The sequence below is a fragment of the Taudactylus pleione genome, unplaced genomic scaffold (assembly GCF_031769625.1).
Source record: "Taudactylus pleione unplaced genomic scaffold, aTauple2 ptg000530l, whole genome shotgun sequence".
NCBI classification, from domain to species: Eukaryota; Metazoa; Chordata; class Amphibia; order Anura; family Myobatrachidae; genus Taudactylus; species Taudactylus pleione.
Genome location: NW_028284932.1, coordinates 1,440,304 through 1,461,141, shown reverse-complemented (window position 1 = coordinate 1,461,141; position 20,838 = coordinate 1,440,304).

The following is a 20,838-nucleotide window of genomic DNA, read 5'->3' as shown; positions in this document are numbered from 1 at the left end:
GCGTAGGAGGTTGCTTCCACAAAATGTGGAGAAGATGATGTTCATAAAATAAATTATCAACTCTTCCAGGGAGACCAGCCTCCAGAACGTACAGAGGGACCTGTGGTTCCAGCGGGGATGAATTAATACTCTGTGAGGATGAGGATGTACACACTGAAGAGGGTGAGGAATCGGTGAATGAGGAGGATGAGGATGACATCTTGCCTCCGTAGAGCCAGTTTGTGCAGGGACAGATTAATTGCCAGCTTGTTTTGTGGGGGCCCAAACAAACCAATCATTTCAGCCACAGTTGTGTGGCAGACCCTGGCGCTGAAATGATTGCTTTGTTAAAGTGTGCATGTCCTGTTTATACAACATAAGGGTGGGTGGGAGGGCCCAAGGACAATTCCATCTTGCACCTCTTTTTTTTCTTTGCATTATGTACAGTTTGGGGCCTAGTTTTTCAAACTGCCATCCTGTCTGCCACTGCAGTTTCACGCCTAGATGGGTCATGTGTTTGTGCCGCCCACTCGTGTCGCTTAGCATAGTCATCCAGCTACCTCGGTGCAACCTTTTGGACATAAAAACACTATTGCGAGGTGTGAGGTGTTCAGAATAGACTGGAAATGAGTGGAAATTAAGGTTATTGAGGTTAATAATAGCATAGGAGCAGAATAACTTACAAATTCTGTGATTTTAGCTGTTTTTATGCTTTATTTAAAAAAAAATACAGATCCAAAACACAAAACCCATAACCCAAAACACGGAAGGGTGGTTTTGGCAAAACCAATCCAGATCCAAAACACGAAGAAAGATCCAGATCCAAAACCAAAACACAAAACACGAAAAGTGGCCGGTGCACACCCCTAGTTTGTACTATGAATTCCCTTTCAAAATTAGGAGTCATCAGGACTGGTTGGGAACACAACGCTACTTTCAACTCCTGAAAAGCTTTCTCTGCCTCAGGACTCCATTCTACCATGACTTTTTGTTTGCCTTTGGTCAGGTCAGTCAGTGGGACTGCCATGGTGGCAAAGTTGGGTATAAACCTCCTGTAGTACCCCGTAATTCCCAAGAAGGCTCTCACCTGCTTCTTATTCAGAGGCCGTGGCCAGTTTTGTATGGCATCAACTTTATTGAGCTGAGGCTTTATCAGGCCTCTGCCAATGGTGTATCCCAGATATTTTACTTCCTCCATGCCTAGACAACACTTTTTTGGGTTGGCTGTCAAACCTGCCTTATAGATGGAGTCCAACACTGCTTGTACCCTGGGTAAGTGAGACTGCCAATCAGGACTATGAACGACCACGTCATCCAGATAAGCAGCCGCATACCGTCTATGGGGCCTTAGAATCCTGTCCATCATTCTTTGGAAGGTAGCAGGTGCCCCATGTAGCCCAAAGGGCAACATCTTGTAGTGATACAAGCCCTCTGGCGCTGAAAAAGCTGTCTTTTGTTTGGTGCTCTCGGTTAACGGTACTTGCCAATACCCTTTGGTTAGGTCAAGAGTGGTTAAATACCTTGCCGTCCCTAGTCTCTCAATCAGTTCATCCACTCTTGGCATCGGGTAGGCATCGAATTCTGAAACACTGTTCAACTTTCGGAAGTCATTGCAGAAACGCACACTCCCGTCGGGTTTTGGAATCAACACAATGGGACTTGACCATTCACTATGTGATTCTTCAATAACCCCTAACTCTAGCATATTTTTAATTTCTTTCGACACCGATTCTCTTTGTGCTTCTGGTAACCTATAGGGCTTTAGATTAACTTTAACCCCTGGGTCAGTGATGATGTATGTTTAATGACCAAGGTTTTCCCAGGTACGTCAGAGAACAGCACCCTATTTCTGATCAGAAACTCCTTGACCTCTTGTTGTTGAATTGCCGACAGGGTTTTTGCCACTGTCACTTCGGGAACTAAGGGCCCTGGATTTACTGGAGGGGCTCGGACGGCCGACAGTACCGTTCTACCTTTCCAGGGCTTTAACAGATTTATATGGTATATCTGTTCCGGCTTTCTTTTCCCCGGCTGGTAAACTTTGTAATTGAACATGCCCCACTCTTTCTAAGATTTCAAAGGGCCCTTGCCATTTAGCCAAAAGTTTATTTTCCACAGTGGGAACCAATACTAACACTCTGACCCCAGGAGCAAAGCTGCGTAACTAAGCATTGCGGTTGTATACCCTCTGCTGTGCCTGTTGAGCCTGTTCCAGGTGCTCTCTCACTATCGGCACTACCGCAGCAATTCTCTCCTGCAATTGAGAAACATACTCAATCACCGTTTTGTAAGGACTAGACTGCCCCTCCCATGTCTCTTTGGCAATGTCTAGTAACCCCCTTGGGTGTCTCCCATACAAAAAGTCGAAGGGTGAAAACCCGGTGGAGGACTGGGGAACTTCTCTTATGGCCAACAATAAATACGGCAATAAGTAATCCCAATCCCTACCATCCTTGTCGACCACTTCCTAAGCATGTGTTTTAACATCTTGTTAAACCTCTCGACCAGCCCATCGGTTTGGGGGTGATAAACCGAAGTTCTTAACTGTTCGATTTTGAACAGGCGGCATAACTCTTTCATGACTTTTGACATAAACGGTGTACCCTGGTCAGTTAGTATCTCCTTAGGTATACCCAGCCTGCTAAAGACATGAATTAGCTCTCTGGCAATGGTCTTGGTTGACGTATTGCGCAACGGGAACGCTTCCGGGTACCTGGTAGCGTAATCCATTATGACCAGAATATACTGGTGTCCCCTGGCAGACTTCATTAAGGGTCCAACCAAATCCGTCGCTATTCTTTCAAACGGCACCTCTATAATAGGCAATGGAACTAGTGGACCCTTAAAATGTGGCCTGGGAGCATGATACTGACACTCAGGGCAGGATGCGCAAAAGTCAGATACCTCTTTATGAAGCCAGGGCCAGAAAAACCTCTGCATTATTCGCTCAGTGGTTTTCTCTACCCCTAGATGGCCTGCCGTTATATGACCATGGGCCAGATCCAACACTGTTCTTCTGTAGGCTTTGGGACCTATTAGTTGTTCCACAACATCTTCCCCCTTCTTAGTCACCTGATATAACAAATCCTGCCACATTGCCATGTGGGGATAGGACAAAGGACTATCAGGGTCTACGGGTTTACCATCAACTACTTTTACATTCTCCCTGGCTTTTACCAAAGTAGGGTCAGTCAACTGCTCCACGGCAAAGACCTCTCTTCTGACCTCTAAATCAGGCAGACGATCACCTGGCCCAACAACACTTCCCACCTCAATGGGAGGCACATCAGTTTGCGGGCCACCGTCACGCTCCGCATTCTCTAGTTCGCCAATCATAGAAGAAAAAGGGAATAACTCTGACTCAGAAGAAACTCCCTCCTCCACTACATCGACAACCTTCTCAAATGGATCAGGGTTGTTCACCTCTGGAACAAAACGGCTTTCCCACAACTTCCAGAAGTGAGCAAAGTCTCTCCCCAATATTGCATCGTACATCAGACCATGCACCAAACCCACAGAAACTATAGCAGAACCACATGGTGTCTCGATGTTCACCTCAGCAGTAACATAATATCGAGTATCCCCATGTATGCAGGTCACACCAACAGTTTTCCCCTCACGCCGAAAGGGGTTCACCAGCTCAGCTTTTATAAGTGTCACCAAGCTACCAGAGTCTAACAGTGCCTCTACTCGGTTGCCATCTACAGTGAGTACACACATGTGCTTATCAGTCTCAGCCTGCCGGTCAGCCATACAGGCTATCTGTGCAAAGAAAGACCCCCTGCGGTAGACATGAGAAGTATCACATTGCATAGGTTCAGTTGTAAGTGAACAATTAGCGGCAATATGGCCGAAGCCACCACATCGGAAACACTGAGTCATATTAATGTCTAGTCGTTTACGGGGCAAGAACCTTCCTGGCCTGGCAGGCCTGTCTCCAGGTTCTACACCCTCAGTCTTAGGTACATTCCACCGCCCAGCACCCTTCTCCCCTGGAATAGTCTTACCAGTGTCTGTGGGAGTTCGCCGGTGCGTCATCGGGGCTCAGTGGGGCATACTCATCAGCTCCTCAGCTGCCACGTACCTCTCCACCAGCTCGACCAACTGGTCCACGGACATAGGGTCTGCATGGCTCACCCACCTGCGCAGAGTCACAGGTAATGATCGCAGGTACCGGTCCATCACGACCCTTTCCACGATCTGTGGTCCCGTCAGCGTCTCGAGCTGTAGCCATTTTGAGGACAGATGGACGAGGTCATGCATCTGTGAACGTGGAGGCTTGTCCATATGGAACTCCCAGCGGTGGACCCGTTGGGCACGAACAAAGGAGGTGACTCCCAAGCGAGTTAGGATCTCCTGTTTTAGTTTTTTATAGTCCTTGGCATCAGCCAGGCATAAGTCGAAATATGCTTTTTGTGGCTCCCCAGACAAAAAAGGTGCCACCAGACTTGCCCACTGCTCCTTGGGCCAACTCTCCCTTTCGGCCGTTCTTTCAAATGCGGCAAGATAGGCCTCCACATCATCGCCCGAAGTCATCTTTTGGAGGAAGTGACTGGCTCGTACGGAGTGAGTGGTGGTGGGAGGACCAGTATTAACATCTCTGGGCCGGGCGACCAGGTGCTGTACCACCTCCTTTATGGCCTGGCTGTTTTCCGCTAAGGCCTGGCGGTTTTCCGCTAAGGCCTGGCGGGTTTCCTCGATGGCGACCTGTTGTTGCCTGTCGGATTCCTGCTGAAGTTTGTTAGTCTCCTGCTGAGCCCTGGTAGCTTCCTGCTGAGCTGCTGTAGCTTGGAGCAAGGCCTTAATAATTTCCTCCATTTTGTCCTGGGGTGTAGATTGGAAGCTGAACCTTGCCTCTCTGAGCATTGGCTGATGCCTCCTCTATGGGACTCCAAGAACAGTGTTATTTCCACACTCACAAATTGGGTGTCTGTGCCTTTAATTTTTAAATGGAAAGTTTTCCTCTCGCTGCAACTTCAGTGTGTGTGGATGCCCGCATTCTCCACCATATTGTGACACAGTCAGGTTAGGGGGTCCCTCTCCTGGGTAGAGGACTCCTTCCTTACACACACAGCAGCTGGGAAACAGTACGCCAGACTGGATTCGAGTACAAGCTGGTCGGCGACAGTCTTTATTGTGCAATGTCAGAAATAACATAAAGGAAACAAAACATAACTCCTAGCCCTGTCGGGGCACTAACTTCACAGGTGGTTCCCTCACTACCAGAACCTGGCAGGGCCTAATGCCCTCACCAGCAACAAAGGCACAGCACAACACTCACAGATAGGTTTTTCCAGTGTCTCTGAGCAAACTCCCTGTCTGCTCTCCCAGGTGAGACACTCAGCCCTAGACATACTAGGCTTATATTGGCCACTCTCAGGTGGAAACCCTAACAAGCCTGTTACCAGGCTGCGAGAACCAAAACCTGGAGTGGCCGTGGGTGGAGCCCTCCCCCTCCTCTCACCCACAACCCCTAGGTCCCAAACCGGCTTTTCAAAAAGCCGAGACTCAAGCCTGCTACACTGCAGACTTTCTCCTGGGGGTTTATAACACATAAGACAGGAATCTGGGACAAATGTACCTGCCACAGACCACTTTACCAGTGATCCTATCACAATATATATTATATAACACAGGTGCACACTTAGGACCTCATTCAGAGCTGCTCGCAAAATGCGAGCGCTCGCTCTGAATGAGGGCAACCGCTTCCCTGTAAAGAGCCGGCCGCCTGGTCATTCGCTAAGCTGTGGGTGACCACCCACAGCTTTAGTGAGCGGCCAGGTTGATGGTCGTGATGGTCAAGACCATCGCGACCATCGGGGCTTGCAACGAGACCCTTGTGGCAGGGTCTCTTCTGCCACAAGCCCCATTGAGCTTTCGGCTCTAATAGAGCCAGAAGCTCACCACTGACATCACCTTCGGGAACGCCTCCGTTTGGCCAGCCACCACCACACCCCGCCTTCAAAATGGTATGAGCTGCCGATCACCATCGACAGTCACCCCTTTTGTAGTGAGCCCCGGAGTGAGAGAATTTCTCTCTCGCTCCGGGGCTTGCGCACGTGCAGGGCCTCAACACTGACCCACTTGCGAGCGCTCAGCGCTTGCGAGCGGGTCTGAATGTTAGTCCCGCAATATCAGTTATATAGCACAGGTGTATACTTCGTGCCGGATTATCAGTTATACAGCACAGGTGCACACTTAGGATCTTATTCAGAGGCGGCCGTATTGTCTACGACCGCACGGCCGCCTCGATGTTTGGCCAGTGCGTATGCGCACAAGGGAGCCGGCTCCCTCGTGCGCATGCGTGAGACCCGCTAAGACCGACATCACCGGTCGTAGTGGGTCTCTTTCCAAAGGGGGTGAGCTGTCGATGTTGATTGACAGCTCGCCCCGTTTGGAAGGCGGGCTGGGGGGGTGGCAGCCCAAACAGCGGCATTCCCATGGGAACGCCTACCGTTTGGGGGAGGCCCCACTGACATCACTAGTGATGTCAGTGGTGAGCTTCCGGCTCTGACAGAGCCAAAAGCTCTCCGGGGCTTACGACAAGTGAGACCCTACCCTAGGGTCTCGTCGTAAGCCCCGATGGTCGCGATGGTCTCTGACCATCGCGACCATCACCCGAGTGGTCATTAGAGCTGTGCGTGTAAACCCACAGCCTAACAACCGAAACAGAGGCGGGCGGTCAGAATGCAAGCGGCCACCCAGTTTCTGAGCAACCGCTTGCATCCTCCGACCGCCTCTGAATGAGGGCCTTAGTGCCGGATTATAAATTATACAGCACAGGTGCACACTTAGAGCCTGATTCAGAGCCAGATGCTCTGACAGAGCGCTTGCTCTGAATCAGGGCCAGCCTTTTTGTTTTTTAGAGCTTAGTCCCGCAATATCAGTTATACAGCACAGGTGCACACTTAGGACCTCATTCAGAGGTGGTCGTTAGTTGCAAGCGGTCGCACTGAATCAGGGCGGCCGCTTGCATCCTGAACGGCCGCCTCCTTGGCGATCGTTAAGCTGTGGGTTACCACCCACAGCTTAACGACCGACCAGGTTGATGGTTGCGAGGGTGATCACCATCGCAATCATCGGGGCTTACGACCAGACCCTAAGGTCTGGGCACTCGTAAGCCCCAGGGAGCTTTCTGCTCTGATGGAGCAGGAAGCTCTCCACAGACATCACTGATGATGTCAGTGCGGCCGCCCACAAAATGGTAGGTGTTCGTAAAGGAACGCCTCCATTTTGGAAACCACCCCCCCGGCCCGCCTACCAAATGGGGCAGCTGTCGATCATCATCGACAGCCGCCCCTTTGGTAACGAGCTCCGGAGCGATATAGTTTCTCTGTCGCTCCGGGGCTTGCACACGCGCAGTGCGGCCGCTGTGCGTGTGCAGGCAAAACCATCGAGTCGGTTATCAGCGCATCGGTGCTCGCGACCAACTCTGAATGAGGTCCTTAGTCCTGCAATATCGGTTATACAGCACAGGTGCACACTTAGAGCCTGATTCAGAGCAAGACGCTCTGACAGAGCGCTTGCTCTGAATCAGCGCCGGCCTTCTTGTTTTTCAGAGAGGCCCCCTGGCCGTTCGCATAGCTGTTGGTGACCACCCACAGCTATAGTGAGCGGCCAGGTAGATGGTAGCGATGGTCAAGACAATCGCAACCATCGGGCTTGCGACAAGACCCTTGTGGTAGGGTCTCGTTGCCGCAAGCCCCAGAGAGATTTTGGCTCTAATAAAGCCAAAATCTCTCCCACTGACATCACTCGTGATATCAGTGGGGCCGCCCCCAAACGGAGGCGTTCACATGGGAACGCCTCCGTTTGGGCAGCCACTCCCCCAGCCCGCCCACCAAAGGGGGCGTGCTGCCAGTCAACATCGACAGCACGCCTCCTTTGTCACGAGACCTGGAGCGATGGTTTGCCCATCGCTATCTGGGTCTCACGCATGCGCACGAAGGAGCCGGGTCCATCGTGCGCATGCGCACTGGCCCAACTTCGACCCGCTTGCGAGCATCAGCGCTCGCAAGCAGGTCTGAATCAGCTCCGTCGTGCACATGCACACCGGGCCACCATCGACCCACTTGCGAGTTCTCAGCGCTCGCGAGCGTGTCTGAATCAGGCCGTTAGTCCCACAATATCAGTTATACAGCACAGGTGCATACTTAGTCCCGTAATATCAGTTATACAGCACAGGTGCACACTTAGGACCTCATTCAGAGGCGGTCGTTAGTTGCAAGCGGTCGCTCTGAATCAGGGCGGCCGCTTGCATCCTGAATGGCCGCCTCCTTGTCGATCATTAAGCTGTGGGTTACCACCCACAGCTTAACGACCGACCAGGTTGATAGTCGCAATGGTGATCATCGTGACCATCGGGGCTTACGACCAAACCCTAAGGTCTGGGCACTCGTAAGCCCCAGGGAGCTTTCTGCTCTGATGGAGCATGAAGCTCTCCACTGACATCACTGATGATGTCAGTGCGGCCGCCCACAAAACGGTAGGCGTTCGTAAAGGAACGCCTCCATTTTGGAAACCACCCCCCAGCCCGCCTACCAAACGGGGCAGCTGTCGATCAACATCACAGCCGCCCCTTTGGTAACGAGCTCCGGAGCGATAGAGTTTCTCTGTCGCTCAGGGGCTTGCACACGTGCAGTGCGGCCGCTGTGCGTGCGCAGGCCAAACCATCGAGTCGGTTATGAGCGCATCAGCACTCGCGACCGACTTTGAATGAGGTCCTTAGTCCTGCAATATCAGTTATACAGCACAGGTGCATACTTAGTCCGGCAATATCAGTTATACAGCACAGGTGCATACTTAGTCCTGCAATATCAGTTATACAGCACAGGTGCATACTTAGTCCTGCAATATCAGTTATACAGCACAGGTGCATACTTAGTCCTGCAATATCAGTTATACAGCACCGGTGCATACTTAGTCCTGCAATATCAGTTATACAGCACAGGTGCATACTTAGTAGGGGTGTGCACCGGCCACTTTTCGTGTTTTGTGTTTTGGTTTTGGATCTGGATCTTTCTTCGTGTTTTGGATCTGGATTGGTTTTGCCAAAACCACCCTTCCGTGTTTTGGGTTCTGGGTTTTGTGTTTTGGATCTGTATTTTTTTGAAAAAAAGCATAAAAACAGCTAAAATCACAGAATTTGTAGGTTTTTCTGCTCCTATGCTATTATTAACCTCAATAACCTTAATTTCCACTCATTTCCAGTCTATTCTGAATACCTCACACCTCACAATAGTGTTTTTATGTCCAAAAGGTTGCACCGAGGTAGCTGGATGACTATGCTAAGCGACACGAGTGGGCGGCACAAACACGTGACCCATCTAGGCGTGACACTGCAGTGGCAGACAGGATGGCATTGAAAAACTAGGCCCCAAACTGTACATAATGCAAAGAAAAAAAAGAGGTGCAAGATGGAATTGTCCTTGGGCCCTCCCACCCACCCTTATGTTGTATAAACAGGACATGCACACTTTAACAAACCAATCATTTCAGCGCCAGGGTCTGCCACACAACTGTGGCTGAAATGATTGGTTCGTTTGGGCCCCCACAAAACAAGCTGGCAATTTATCTGTCCCTGCACAAACTGGCTCTACGGAGGCAAGATGTCATCCTCATCCTCCTCATCCACCGATTCCTCACCCTCTTCAGTGTGTACATCCTCATCCTCACAGAGTATTAATTCGTCCCTGCTGGAACCACAGGTCCCTCTGTACGTTCTGGAGGCTGGTCTCCCTGGAAGAGTTGATAATTCATTTTATGAACATCATCTTCTCCACATTTTGTGGAAGCAACCTCCTACGCCTTTCGCTGACAAGGTTCCCAGCTGCACTAAACACTCTTTCGGAGTACACACTGGAGGGGAGGCAACTCAGGTAAAATAGAGCCAGTTTGTACAGGGACCTCCAAATTGCTTCTTTTTCCTGCCAGTACAGGTACGGACTGTCTGACATGCCTACTTGGATGCTGTCACCGATGTAATCCTTTAACAGACAGACGCACACGTTTGTCGCTGCTGCTTTGAGGATTCAAGTGCGGCTACAGCCCACACATTTCACAAAGACAGAAAAAAAAAAAGAATATTTTTATTGTTTGTGGAGCACACTTTGAGGGTTACACCACCCTTTAACAGACAGATGCACGCTTGTCGCTGCTGCTTTGAGGATGCAAGTGCGGCTACAGCCCACACATTTCACAAAGACCGAAAAAAAAGAACAATATTTTAATTGTTTGTGTAGCACACTTTGAGGGTGTCACCACCCTTTAACAGACAGACGCACGCTTGTCGCTGCTGCTTTAAGGATGCAGGTGCGGCTACAGCCCACACAATTCACAAAGACAGAAAAAAGAAGAATATTTTTATTGTTTGTGTAGCACACTTTGAGGGTGCCACCACCCTTTAACAGACAGACGCACGCTTGTCGCTGCTGCTTTGAGGATGCAAGTGTGGCTACATCACACACAAGTCACAAACACATTAAAAAAATAGTTTTTTATTTTTTGGAGCACTTTGAGAGTTACACCACCCTTTAACAGACAGACGCACGCTTGTCGCTGCTGCTTTAAGGATGCAGGTGCGGCTACAGCCAACACATTTCACAAAGACCGAAAAAAAAGAACAATATTTTAATTGTTTGTGTAGAACACTTTGAGGTGTCACCACCCTTTAACAGACAGACGCACGCTTGTCGCTGCTGCTTTAAGGATGCAGGTGCGGCTACAGCCCACACAATTCACATAGACAGAAAAAAGAAGAAGAATATTTTTATTGTTTGTGTAGCACACTTTGAGGGTGTCACCACCCTTTAACAGACAGACGCACGCTTGTCACTGCTGCTTTAAGGATGCAGGTGCGGCTACAGCCCACACAATTCACATAGACAGAAAAAAGAAGATGAATATTTTTATTGTTTGTGTAGCACACTTTGAGGGTGTCACCACCCTTTAACAGACAGACGCACGCTTGTCGCTGCTGCTTTGAGGATGCAAGTGCGGCTACATCGCACACAAGTCACAAACACATTAAAAAAATAGTTTTTTATTTTTTGGAGCACTTTGAGAGTTACACCACCCTTTAACAGACAGACGCACGCTTGTCGCTGCTGCTTTAAGGATGCAGGTGCGGCTACAGCCCACACAATTCACAAAGACAGAAAAAAAAAGAACAATATTTTAATTGTTTGTGTAGCACACTTTGAGGGTGTCACCACCCTTTAACAGACAGACGCACGCTTGTCGCTGCTGCTTTAAGGATGCAGGTGCGGCTACAGCCCACACAATTCACAAAGACAGAAAAAGAAGAAGAATTTTTTTATTGTTTGTGTAGCACACTTTGAGGGTGTCACCACCCTTTAACAGACAGACGCACGCTTGTCGCTGCTGCTTTGAGGATGCAAGTGCGGCTACATCGCACACAAGTCACAAACACATTATAAAAATATATTTTTATTTTTTGGAGCACTTTGAGAGTTACACCACCCTTTAACAGACAGACGCACGCTTGTCGCTGCTGCTTTAAGGATGCAGGTGCGGCTACAGCCCACACATTTCACAAAGACCGAAAAAAAAGAACAATATTTTAATTGTTTGTGTAGAACACTTTGAGGGTGTCACCACCCTTTAACAGACAGACGCACGCTTGTCGCTGCTGCTTTAAGGATGCAGGTGCGGCTACAGCCCACACAATTCACATAGACAGAAAAAAGAAGAAGAATATTTTAATTGTTTGTGTAGCACACTTTGAGGGTGTCACCACCCTTTAACAGACAGACGCACGCTTGTCGCTGCTGCTTTAAGGATGCAGGTGCGGCTACAGCCCACACATTTCACAAAGACCAAAAAAAAAAGAACAATATTTTAATTGTTTGTGTAGCACACTTTGAGGGTGTCACCACCCTTTAACAGACGGACGCACGCTAGTCGCTGCTGCTTTAAGGATGCAGGTGCGGCTACAGCCCAAACAATTCACAAAGACAGAAAAAAGAACAATATTTTAATTGTTTGTGTAGCACACTTTGAGGGTGTCACCGCCCTTTAACAGACAGACGCACGCTTGTCGCTGCTGCTTTAAGGATGCAGCTGCGGCTACAGCCCACACAATTCACAAAGAGAAAAAAGAAGAAGAATATTTTTATTGTTTGTGTAGCACACTTTGAGGGTGTCACCACCCTTTAACAGACAGACGCACGCTTTTCGCTGCTGCTTTGAGGATGCAAGTGCGGCTACATCGCACACAAGTCACAAACACATTAAAAAAATAGTTTTTTATTTTTTGGAGCACTTTGAGAGTTACACCACCCTTTAACAGACAGACGCACGCTTGTCGCTGCTGCTTTAAGGATGCAGGTGCGGCTACAGCCCACACAATTCACAAAGACAGAAAAAAAAAGAACAATATTTTAATTGTTTGTGTAGCACACTTTGAGGGTGTCACCACCCTTTAACAGACAGACGCACGCTTGTCGCTGCTGCTTTGAGCATGCAGGTGGAATCTAGACGGGATTTGGAACCGAGGACACACTACCTCCATCAATTGTCTAAATCCCACTGCACTAATGTCGGATACCGGACGCACGTCTAACACCAACATAGCAGTCAAGGCCTCAGTTATACGTTTTGCTTCAGGATGACTGCTGTCGTACTTCATCCTCATCGCTAGGGACTGTTGGAGGGTCAATTGTTTAGTAAAAGTAGTGATGTTCCTACTTCCTCTCTGGGATGATGAACAACTCCCAGCAGCAGCAACAGCACTAGGAGGAAGTGGTTCTTGATCTTTCCCTATTTTATTTTTATCGGAGAAAGTTTGGTCCTCCATTTATGTTATATTGATATATATACGTGCGGCTAAAGCGCACACAAACACAGAAAATATTTTTTTATTTTTGCTGGAGAGTAGTGCACTTTGTGGGTTACACCACCCTTTAAGAAATGAGCCAGACGGCTCTTTACTTATGGGACACAGGCGCACGCTTGGCGCTGCTCCTTTGTTGATGCACGTGCAGCCACAGTGCACACAAGTCACAAACACAGAAAATATATATATTTTTGGTTTGGAGTGTACTTTGGGGGTTACAGAACCCTTTAACGGTCAAGCCAGCCGGCCCTTTACTTATGACACAGGCGCACGCTTGGCACTACTTTGTTGATGCACGTGCGGCTACTGCGCACACAATTCACAAACACAGAAAATAATTTTTTTTTTGGTTTGGACTGGAGTGTACTTTGGGGGTTACAGCACCCTTTAATGGTCAAGCCAGCCGGCCCTTTACTTATGACACAGGCGCACGCTTGGCACTACTTTGTTGATGCACGTGCGGCTACTGCGCACACAATTCACAAACACAGAAAATAATTTTTTTTTTGATTTGGACTGGACTGTACTTTCGGGGGTTACAGCACCCTTTAACGGTCAAGCCAGCCGGCCCTTTACTTATGACACAGGCGCACACTTGGCACTACTTTGTTGATGCACGTGCGGCTACTGCGCACACAATTCACAAACACAGAAAATAATTTTTTTTTTGGTTTGGACTGGAGTGTACTTTCGGGGGTTACAGCACCCTTAACGGTCAAGCCAGCCGGCCCTTTACTTATGACACAGGCGCACGCTTGGCACTACTTTGTTGATGCACGTGCGGCTACTGCGCACACAATTCACAAACACAGAAAATAATTTTTTTTTTGGTTTGGACTGGAGTGTACTTTCGGGGGTTACAGCACCCTTTAACGGTCAAGCCAGCCGGCCCTTTACTTATGACACAGGCGCACGCTTGGCACTACTTTGTTGATGCACGTGCGGCTACTGCGCACACAATTCACAAACACAGAAAATATATTATTTTTTTAGCACTTGGGGGGAGCACCCCTGATGGACAGAGCACCCCCTGGACAACACTACAGCACCCCTTTAGGACTGGGACACTGCACAGGACTTTGGAGTGGACACAGCCCCTATGGAGAACTGACTGCACAACACATTCCAGCCAGCCCCTATGGACTTTGAAGTAGTGGACACAGCCCCTATTAACAACAGCAGCACAGCACAACACAGCCAGCCCCTAAGGACTTTGAAGTAGTGGACAACAGCAGCACTACACTACACTACACTACACTACACTACACAGCCCTAACTCCCACCCTCCCTCTTCACTGTCCACAGCCGAGTGAGAAAATGGCGCTGACGCGGGTACCTTATATAGGATCCAAAACCCGCGAGACTCGGAAGGCGGGATGATGACGTTTTGCCTCGATTTCAGATCCGAGTCAGGCGGGAAAAGTCGAGCCTGATTCGGATCGGACTCGGATTGGGGGGGCTCGGGGGGGTTCGGATTTCAGAAATCCGAACCCGCTCACCCCTAATATTTAGTCCTGCAATATCGGTTATACAGCACAGGTGCATACTTAGTCCTGCAATATCAGTTATACAGCACCGGTGCATACTTAGTCCTGCAATATCGGTTATACAGCACCGGTGCATACTTAGTCCTGCAATATCGGTTATACAGCACAGGTGCATACTTAGTCCTGCAATATCAGTTATACAGCACCGGTGCATACTTAGTCCTGCAATATCAGTTATACAGCACCGGTGCATACTTAGTCCTGCAATATCAGTTATACAGCACAGGTGCATACTTAGTCCTGCAATATCAGTTATACAGCACAGGTGCACACTTATTCCTGCAATATCAGTTATACAGCACAGGTGCATACTTAGGGCCTTATTCAGACCCACTCGCGAGCGGCTGTCCGCTCGCAAGTGGGTTGGCGTTCCCAAGGGAACGCCTAATGTCAGAAGCCGGCCCACTGACATCACTAGTGATGTTAGTGGGAGTGATTTTGGCTCTGATAGAGCCAAAATCACTCCGGGCCTTGCGGTTGAGAAACTCAACCGCAGGCTCCGGCTCGCAGTGACGATGGTCATGATGGTCAAGACCATCGCGACCATCAACCTGCACGCTCGTATAGGCTGTGGGTGGTGACCCACAGCTATACGAGCGTCCAGGAGGACGCTCCATTTTTATGAGGACGGCCCTCATTCAGAGCATGCGCTCTGCTCAGAGCGTCCGGCTCTGAATGAGGGCCTTAGTCCTGCAATATCAGTTATACAGCACAGGTGCATACTTAAGGTGCCCACACACATAGCGACATTTTACACGATTTGGCCGATTTCGACGAATCGTGACGACGAATCGGGTTAAAAAAGTACAAATTGTGAGTTTATACTCACGAGCATGATGCCGATGCGCGTCCCCGCTAGTCGTATATCGCATCTTCTGATCTGCCGTGCTGTAGGGCAGATTAGCCAACCATGAACACGATGGACGCCGATCGTGAGGGTTTTTTTACTCACGATGAATCGTACGATTCATCACACAATGCGGAATTTGACTGACAGAAGCCTGGACACGCCCCATCGCCATCTTGTGCAGCATCGTGTATGGAGCAAGACAGTCACACTTTGGGAGCCTGCACACTGGATATTTGTTTTGTAGGATATTTGGTGAGTATTTGTACAGTTTAAATGCAATCATGCTGACCACCAATATGTGCTCCCCACTGCCCACCAATGTATGCCCCCAGGCAATAAATGCATGGCCCAGCCACCGCCCGCCGTATTGAGGCGGGCGGTGGCTGGGTCATGCATTAAGCTCCCACTGCCCACCAATGTGTGTAATACCTCAAATAAATAAATAAACACGGGTTTTACAAAAAAAACACCATACATTACATTTAAAAACACACATTATTTAAAGCTGGGGGTCTTCTACCTTTCGGTCTACAGCTGTTGTGGAACTACAGATCCCAGGATGACCTGCCACCCACCTTTGAAACTGTTTTTAGGGCATCCTGGGATCTGTAGTTCTACCACAACGACAGGCCCAAAGGTGGAAAATCCATACTGTCAAACAAAGAAAAACATTATATTACCAAGCAATGAACACATAACATTCCTGTAAAAGAAAACATTAGAATACCATAACAAACCTTTAAAAACCTGTAAAAAAGAAAATATTAAAACATTAAAAATGTGAACTATAACAACATTACATTTTACAAAACTATATACACAAATATTTAAATGTCCTTTTTTTTCTTCTTCATAGATAATGTCCATGGATTCAGAACGTGAATTCGTTACAGGATTCATTGAAATCCTGCACTCGAAAGACTGTCTGTGGAAGATCAGTTCTCGGAAGTACCACAATAAGTCGCAGAAGTTGGCCGCACTCGAGGAACTGTTGGTGTATACAAAAAAATACATATCTGATGCAGACCTGAAAACTGTACGGCAAAAGATACAAAATCTCAGGACAGTATACATCAAAGAAAAAAAGAAGGTGGATGACTCCAAAAAATCAGGAGCGGGCACAGATGATATGTATAGTCCTGCGCTGTGGTACTACCAAATGATGTAATTCATCAGTGAACAAGAGCCTCAAAGGGAATCAATCATCTTGATGTCTGCGCGTGAGGGAGAAGAGGAGGTTGCAGAAGTCTTGGTAAGTAGTGACACTGTTTAAACCAAAATCCTTAATGTTTTTGTTGTTAAATCCCAAATGTCCAATTTAGTCAGTAGTTCACAGATAGTCCTCCTGCCATGGTACAGCACCTGGTCCATTGAAATAGGTCATGTACTCCTCCCTCACTTCTTTGGTACGTGAGGTGGATGTTGTTGTAGTTGTTGGTGCAGACACAGATGTCAAATGTTCAATGTCCTCCAGGGGTCCTACATCTTCTGGTCTAGCTGGGACTGGTCCTCGTTGAGTAGATTTTCTTCGCAGAAAGTTGTGCAGCACACAGCACGCCATCATGACCCAGTCTATCTTCTCCACATGTAGATTGATGGTGGTGAGGAAAATGCGGAAGCGGTTGCTCATTATTCCAAACGCATTTTCCACAATGCGCCGTTCCCAGGATAGACGGTAGTTGTATATCCTTTTCTCTCTGGTCAGGCCCCTGTATGCAAATGGCTTCATCACATGTTCATGTAATGCAAAAGCCTCGTCTGCAACAAAAACGTAATTTAGGCCGTGCTTTGTCTGGTCCAGTGAGGGCAGGTTGAGGGTTTTGTTGGCGAGTCTCTGGTAGAAAGCCGTCTTTTTGAAGGACCCACCATCTGAAGCACGCCCATTCTTGCCGACATCCACAAACAGAAATTCGTAGTTGGCATTCACCACTGCCATGAGAACGATGCTGAAGAATCCTTTGTAGTTGTAGTAATATGATCCGGTGTTTGCAGGTGGGTTGATGCGGAAGTGTTTCCCATCGATGGTTCCTCCGCAGTTAGGGAAATTCCAACGTTGTTCAAAATCTTCCGTGATGCTCTTCCACTCCTCCACGGTGTTAGGAAACTGTAAAAATAGGAAAAAAGATGTTAAAACATGATTATAATATTTTTTATATCTTTTTTCCCTATATAGACTCCCACCCAAGACCCTGATTTAACATCAACACCGGACCTTAGTCTGCTCAGTGGCGACAGTGATCCGGAGAATAGCACACAAGTGGAAAGTCAAGTTCCACCTGGACCCTCATCTTCGCAACAACCCCAAAAAAATAAAAAAAAAGTCAGAAAGGAGAATTTTACAGAACGAGAGGACCATTTTTTACAAAACTCAGAACGGCTGCTGCAGAAATCCCCAGATGCAATAGATGATTTCACAGCTCATGTGATCAGTACATTGAGAAAACTGGATGCTGATATCCAACAAAATTTTTTAAGGTTAAACTATGATCTCTTGAGTCGCTGTATGAGCAAAAATATCTCAAATTCGACATACATTGCAGATCCAATGCTATTTTCCCCTGTATAATTGTATAATGCTCTGCTGGATGCAGCAGATGAGTCGCCCCAATATACACAGATGTAAATTTTTTCTATATTGTAATATCACCAAATTTTATGAATTCCAATAGGTGCTTGCTGCATGGGATAGGGTGGTGATGACGCCATTTGAACAAGGTCACTATGCACATGGCACAAGTACACATAGCTGGAAGCCGTCGCCACAATGTATACTTGTGCCACGTGTGTATTGGCCTGTTCAAACTGGCATCTGACCCACCCTATCACATACAGCCGGCTACCTATTGGGATTCATAAAATTTGGTGATAACGTTCTTTTGTAAAGTTGTAATAAAAAAGTATTTTGCACACAGTTTAGTGCACACTTTCAGTTGCCTGCAGGTCAGTGCACATTGTACTTAATGAAGGCTATTTTTTTCTTTACACAAGAAACCAATATGTGGTGTTTTTTTTTAACTTACCTTGCAATACTGGTACTGTAGCACTTTTACAATGGCTTTGCAGGTCTCCGGAATGATGACGCCCAAGGACTGAGGTGAGATGAGTGTCCCAAACTTTAGGTCTTCCAGTGACCTTCCTGTAGCCAGGTACCTTAGGCTAGCCACCAGTCTGTCTTCAGCAGGGATTGCCCTCTGCCACCTTGTGTCCTGTCTCTTGATGTGGGGGGTCACCAGATGCAGCAATTCTTGGAAGCTGGCGTCATCCATGCACAGGTAGTTCCGATAGTCCTCCGGGTTGTTCTCCTTGATCTCTATCAGCAGGGACATGTGAGAGCGGGTATCCCTTTGCAGCAGCCACTCTTTGGTCCAGCATGCTCTCATCCTTCTTCGCTGGGCCCTCTTCCTAATCTCCCAGACCCCAGCTTCAGCGACCAACACTTTATACTGATAGGGACGCATCAGTGCAGAATTCAGGAACAGGATAGAATGCAGGTAGGTAGCACACACTTGCAGGTAGAATAAACTTTGTATAAGGCAAGCCAAATACAAAGAGTGCAGTAGCAATGTACAGGATTCAGCAGGAATACACCTAAACTCATCTAGTAGCAGAGCAGAATGTACACAGAGTTTAGGGTGAGTGCTTTTTTTATACTCCCAAGCTAGCCCCTCCCATTGTTATGGCTATTTAAATTTCCCTCCAATAGTCAAGAGCCTGTTTTATTTTTTTTTTCAACTCACGATTTGTTATGGCCAATCTCACGATGTGTACGATCCGATAGATCGTGAGATCGTAAGACAGATTGGGTGTCTTTTTTCCAAAATCGTGATCACAACGTCAAGGGAGCTCCCGTGAAAGTTCATGAGGACATTGGCCATAAAATCGTATCTTGAGCACATCGGTATATGTGTGGGCACCTTTAGTCCTGCAATATCAGTTATACAGCACAGGTGCACATGTAGGACCTAATTCAGACCCGTTCGCTAGCTGCGATCGCTTGCTCCGAGCACATGGAAATACGGCTAAGTGACGTCAAGGCAGCCGCTCGCAAGGCAAGTAATAAGCACTCCCACTTTGTTTTGGTGAGCGATCACCTTTTGTTTGTAGATGCCCACCAGCCTGTCTAAAGACTGCCAATTGAGCACGTCATCTCCAGGAAGTGCATGAAACCATTGGTACATCGAGCACCATTGGATATGATCACAGCGCTTGAGGTTGACTATACCCTTCCGCAAGCACTGCGAGCACTTCAGTGTATATTTCTAGCAATTGACGTGTCCCATAGGGGGGGGGGGGGGTGCTACAACGTCTCTTGCACAGGGTGCTAACAGTCCTGGGACCGGCCCTGGTTTTACCCCCACAGCCAGCCATTGGATGGACATTGGAAAGCTGCATCCAATGGCTGGCAATGAATTCCAGGTATTTCAAGGAAAAAGTACTTCCAACAAATTGGAAACATCGATAGTTGCTAACCATCGGTTTCCGATGTCCATCCCTAACGAAGCTGATATTGTGTAACACGTGTTGGCAATGTGTTCCTGCAGTGTATTATTACTTACTATGTGTCACTTCATCTACATTGTGTTATACTAATGAGGGCGGCTGTTATACTGCGACAGGGACTAAGAGGCTGCATTTGTTACTGTGTATTACTTACTATGTGTCACTTCATCTACATTGTGTCATACTAATGAGGGCGGCTGTTATACTGCGACAGGGACTAAGAGGCTGCATTTGTTACTGTGTATTACTTACTATGTGTCACTTCATCTACATTGTGTCATACTAATGAGGGCGGCTGTTATACTGTGATAGGGACTAAGAGGCTGCATTTGTTACTGTGTATTACTTACTATGTGTCACTTCATCTACATTGTGTTATACTAATGAGGGCGGCTGTTATACTGTGACAGGGACTAAGAGGCTGCATTTGTTACTGTGTATTACTTACTATGTGTCACTTCATCTACATTGTGTTATACTAATGAGGGCGGCTGTTATACTGTGACAGGGACTAAGAGGCTGCATTTGTTACTGTGTATTACTTACTATGTGTCACTTCATCTACATTGTGTCATACTAATGAGGGCGGCTGTTATACTGTGACAGGGACTAAGAGGCTGCATTTGTTACTGTGTATTACTTACTATGTGTCACATCATCTACATTGTGTCATACTAATGAGAGCGGCTGTTATACTGTGACAGGGACTAAGAGGCAGCATTTGTTACTGTGTATTACGTACTATGTGTCACTTCATCTACATTGTGTCATACTAATGAGGGCGGCTGTTATACTGTGACAGGGACTAAGAGGCTGCATTTGTTACTGTGTATTATTTACTTTGTGTCACTTCCTCTACATTGTGTCATTCTAATGAGAGTGGCTGTTATACTGTGACAGGGACTAAGAGGCTGCATTTGTTACTATGTGTATTACTTACTATGTGTCACATCATCTACATTGTGTCATACTAATGAGGGTGGCTGTTATACTGTGACAGGGACTAAGAGGCTGCATTTGTTACTGTGTATTACTTACTATGTGTCACATCATCTACATTGTGTCATACTAATGAGGGCGGCTATTATACTGTGACAGGGACTAAG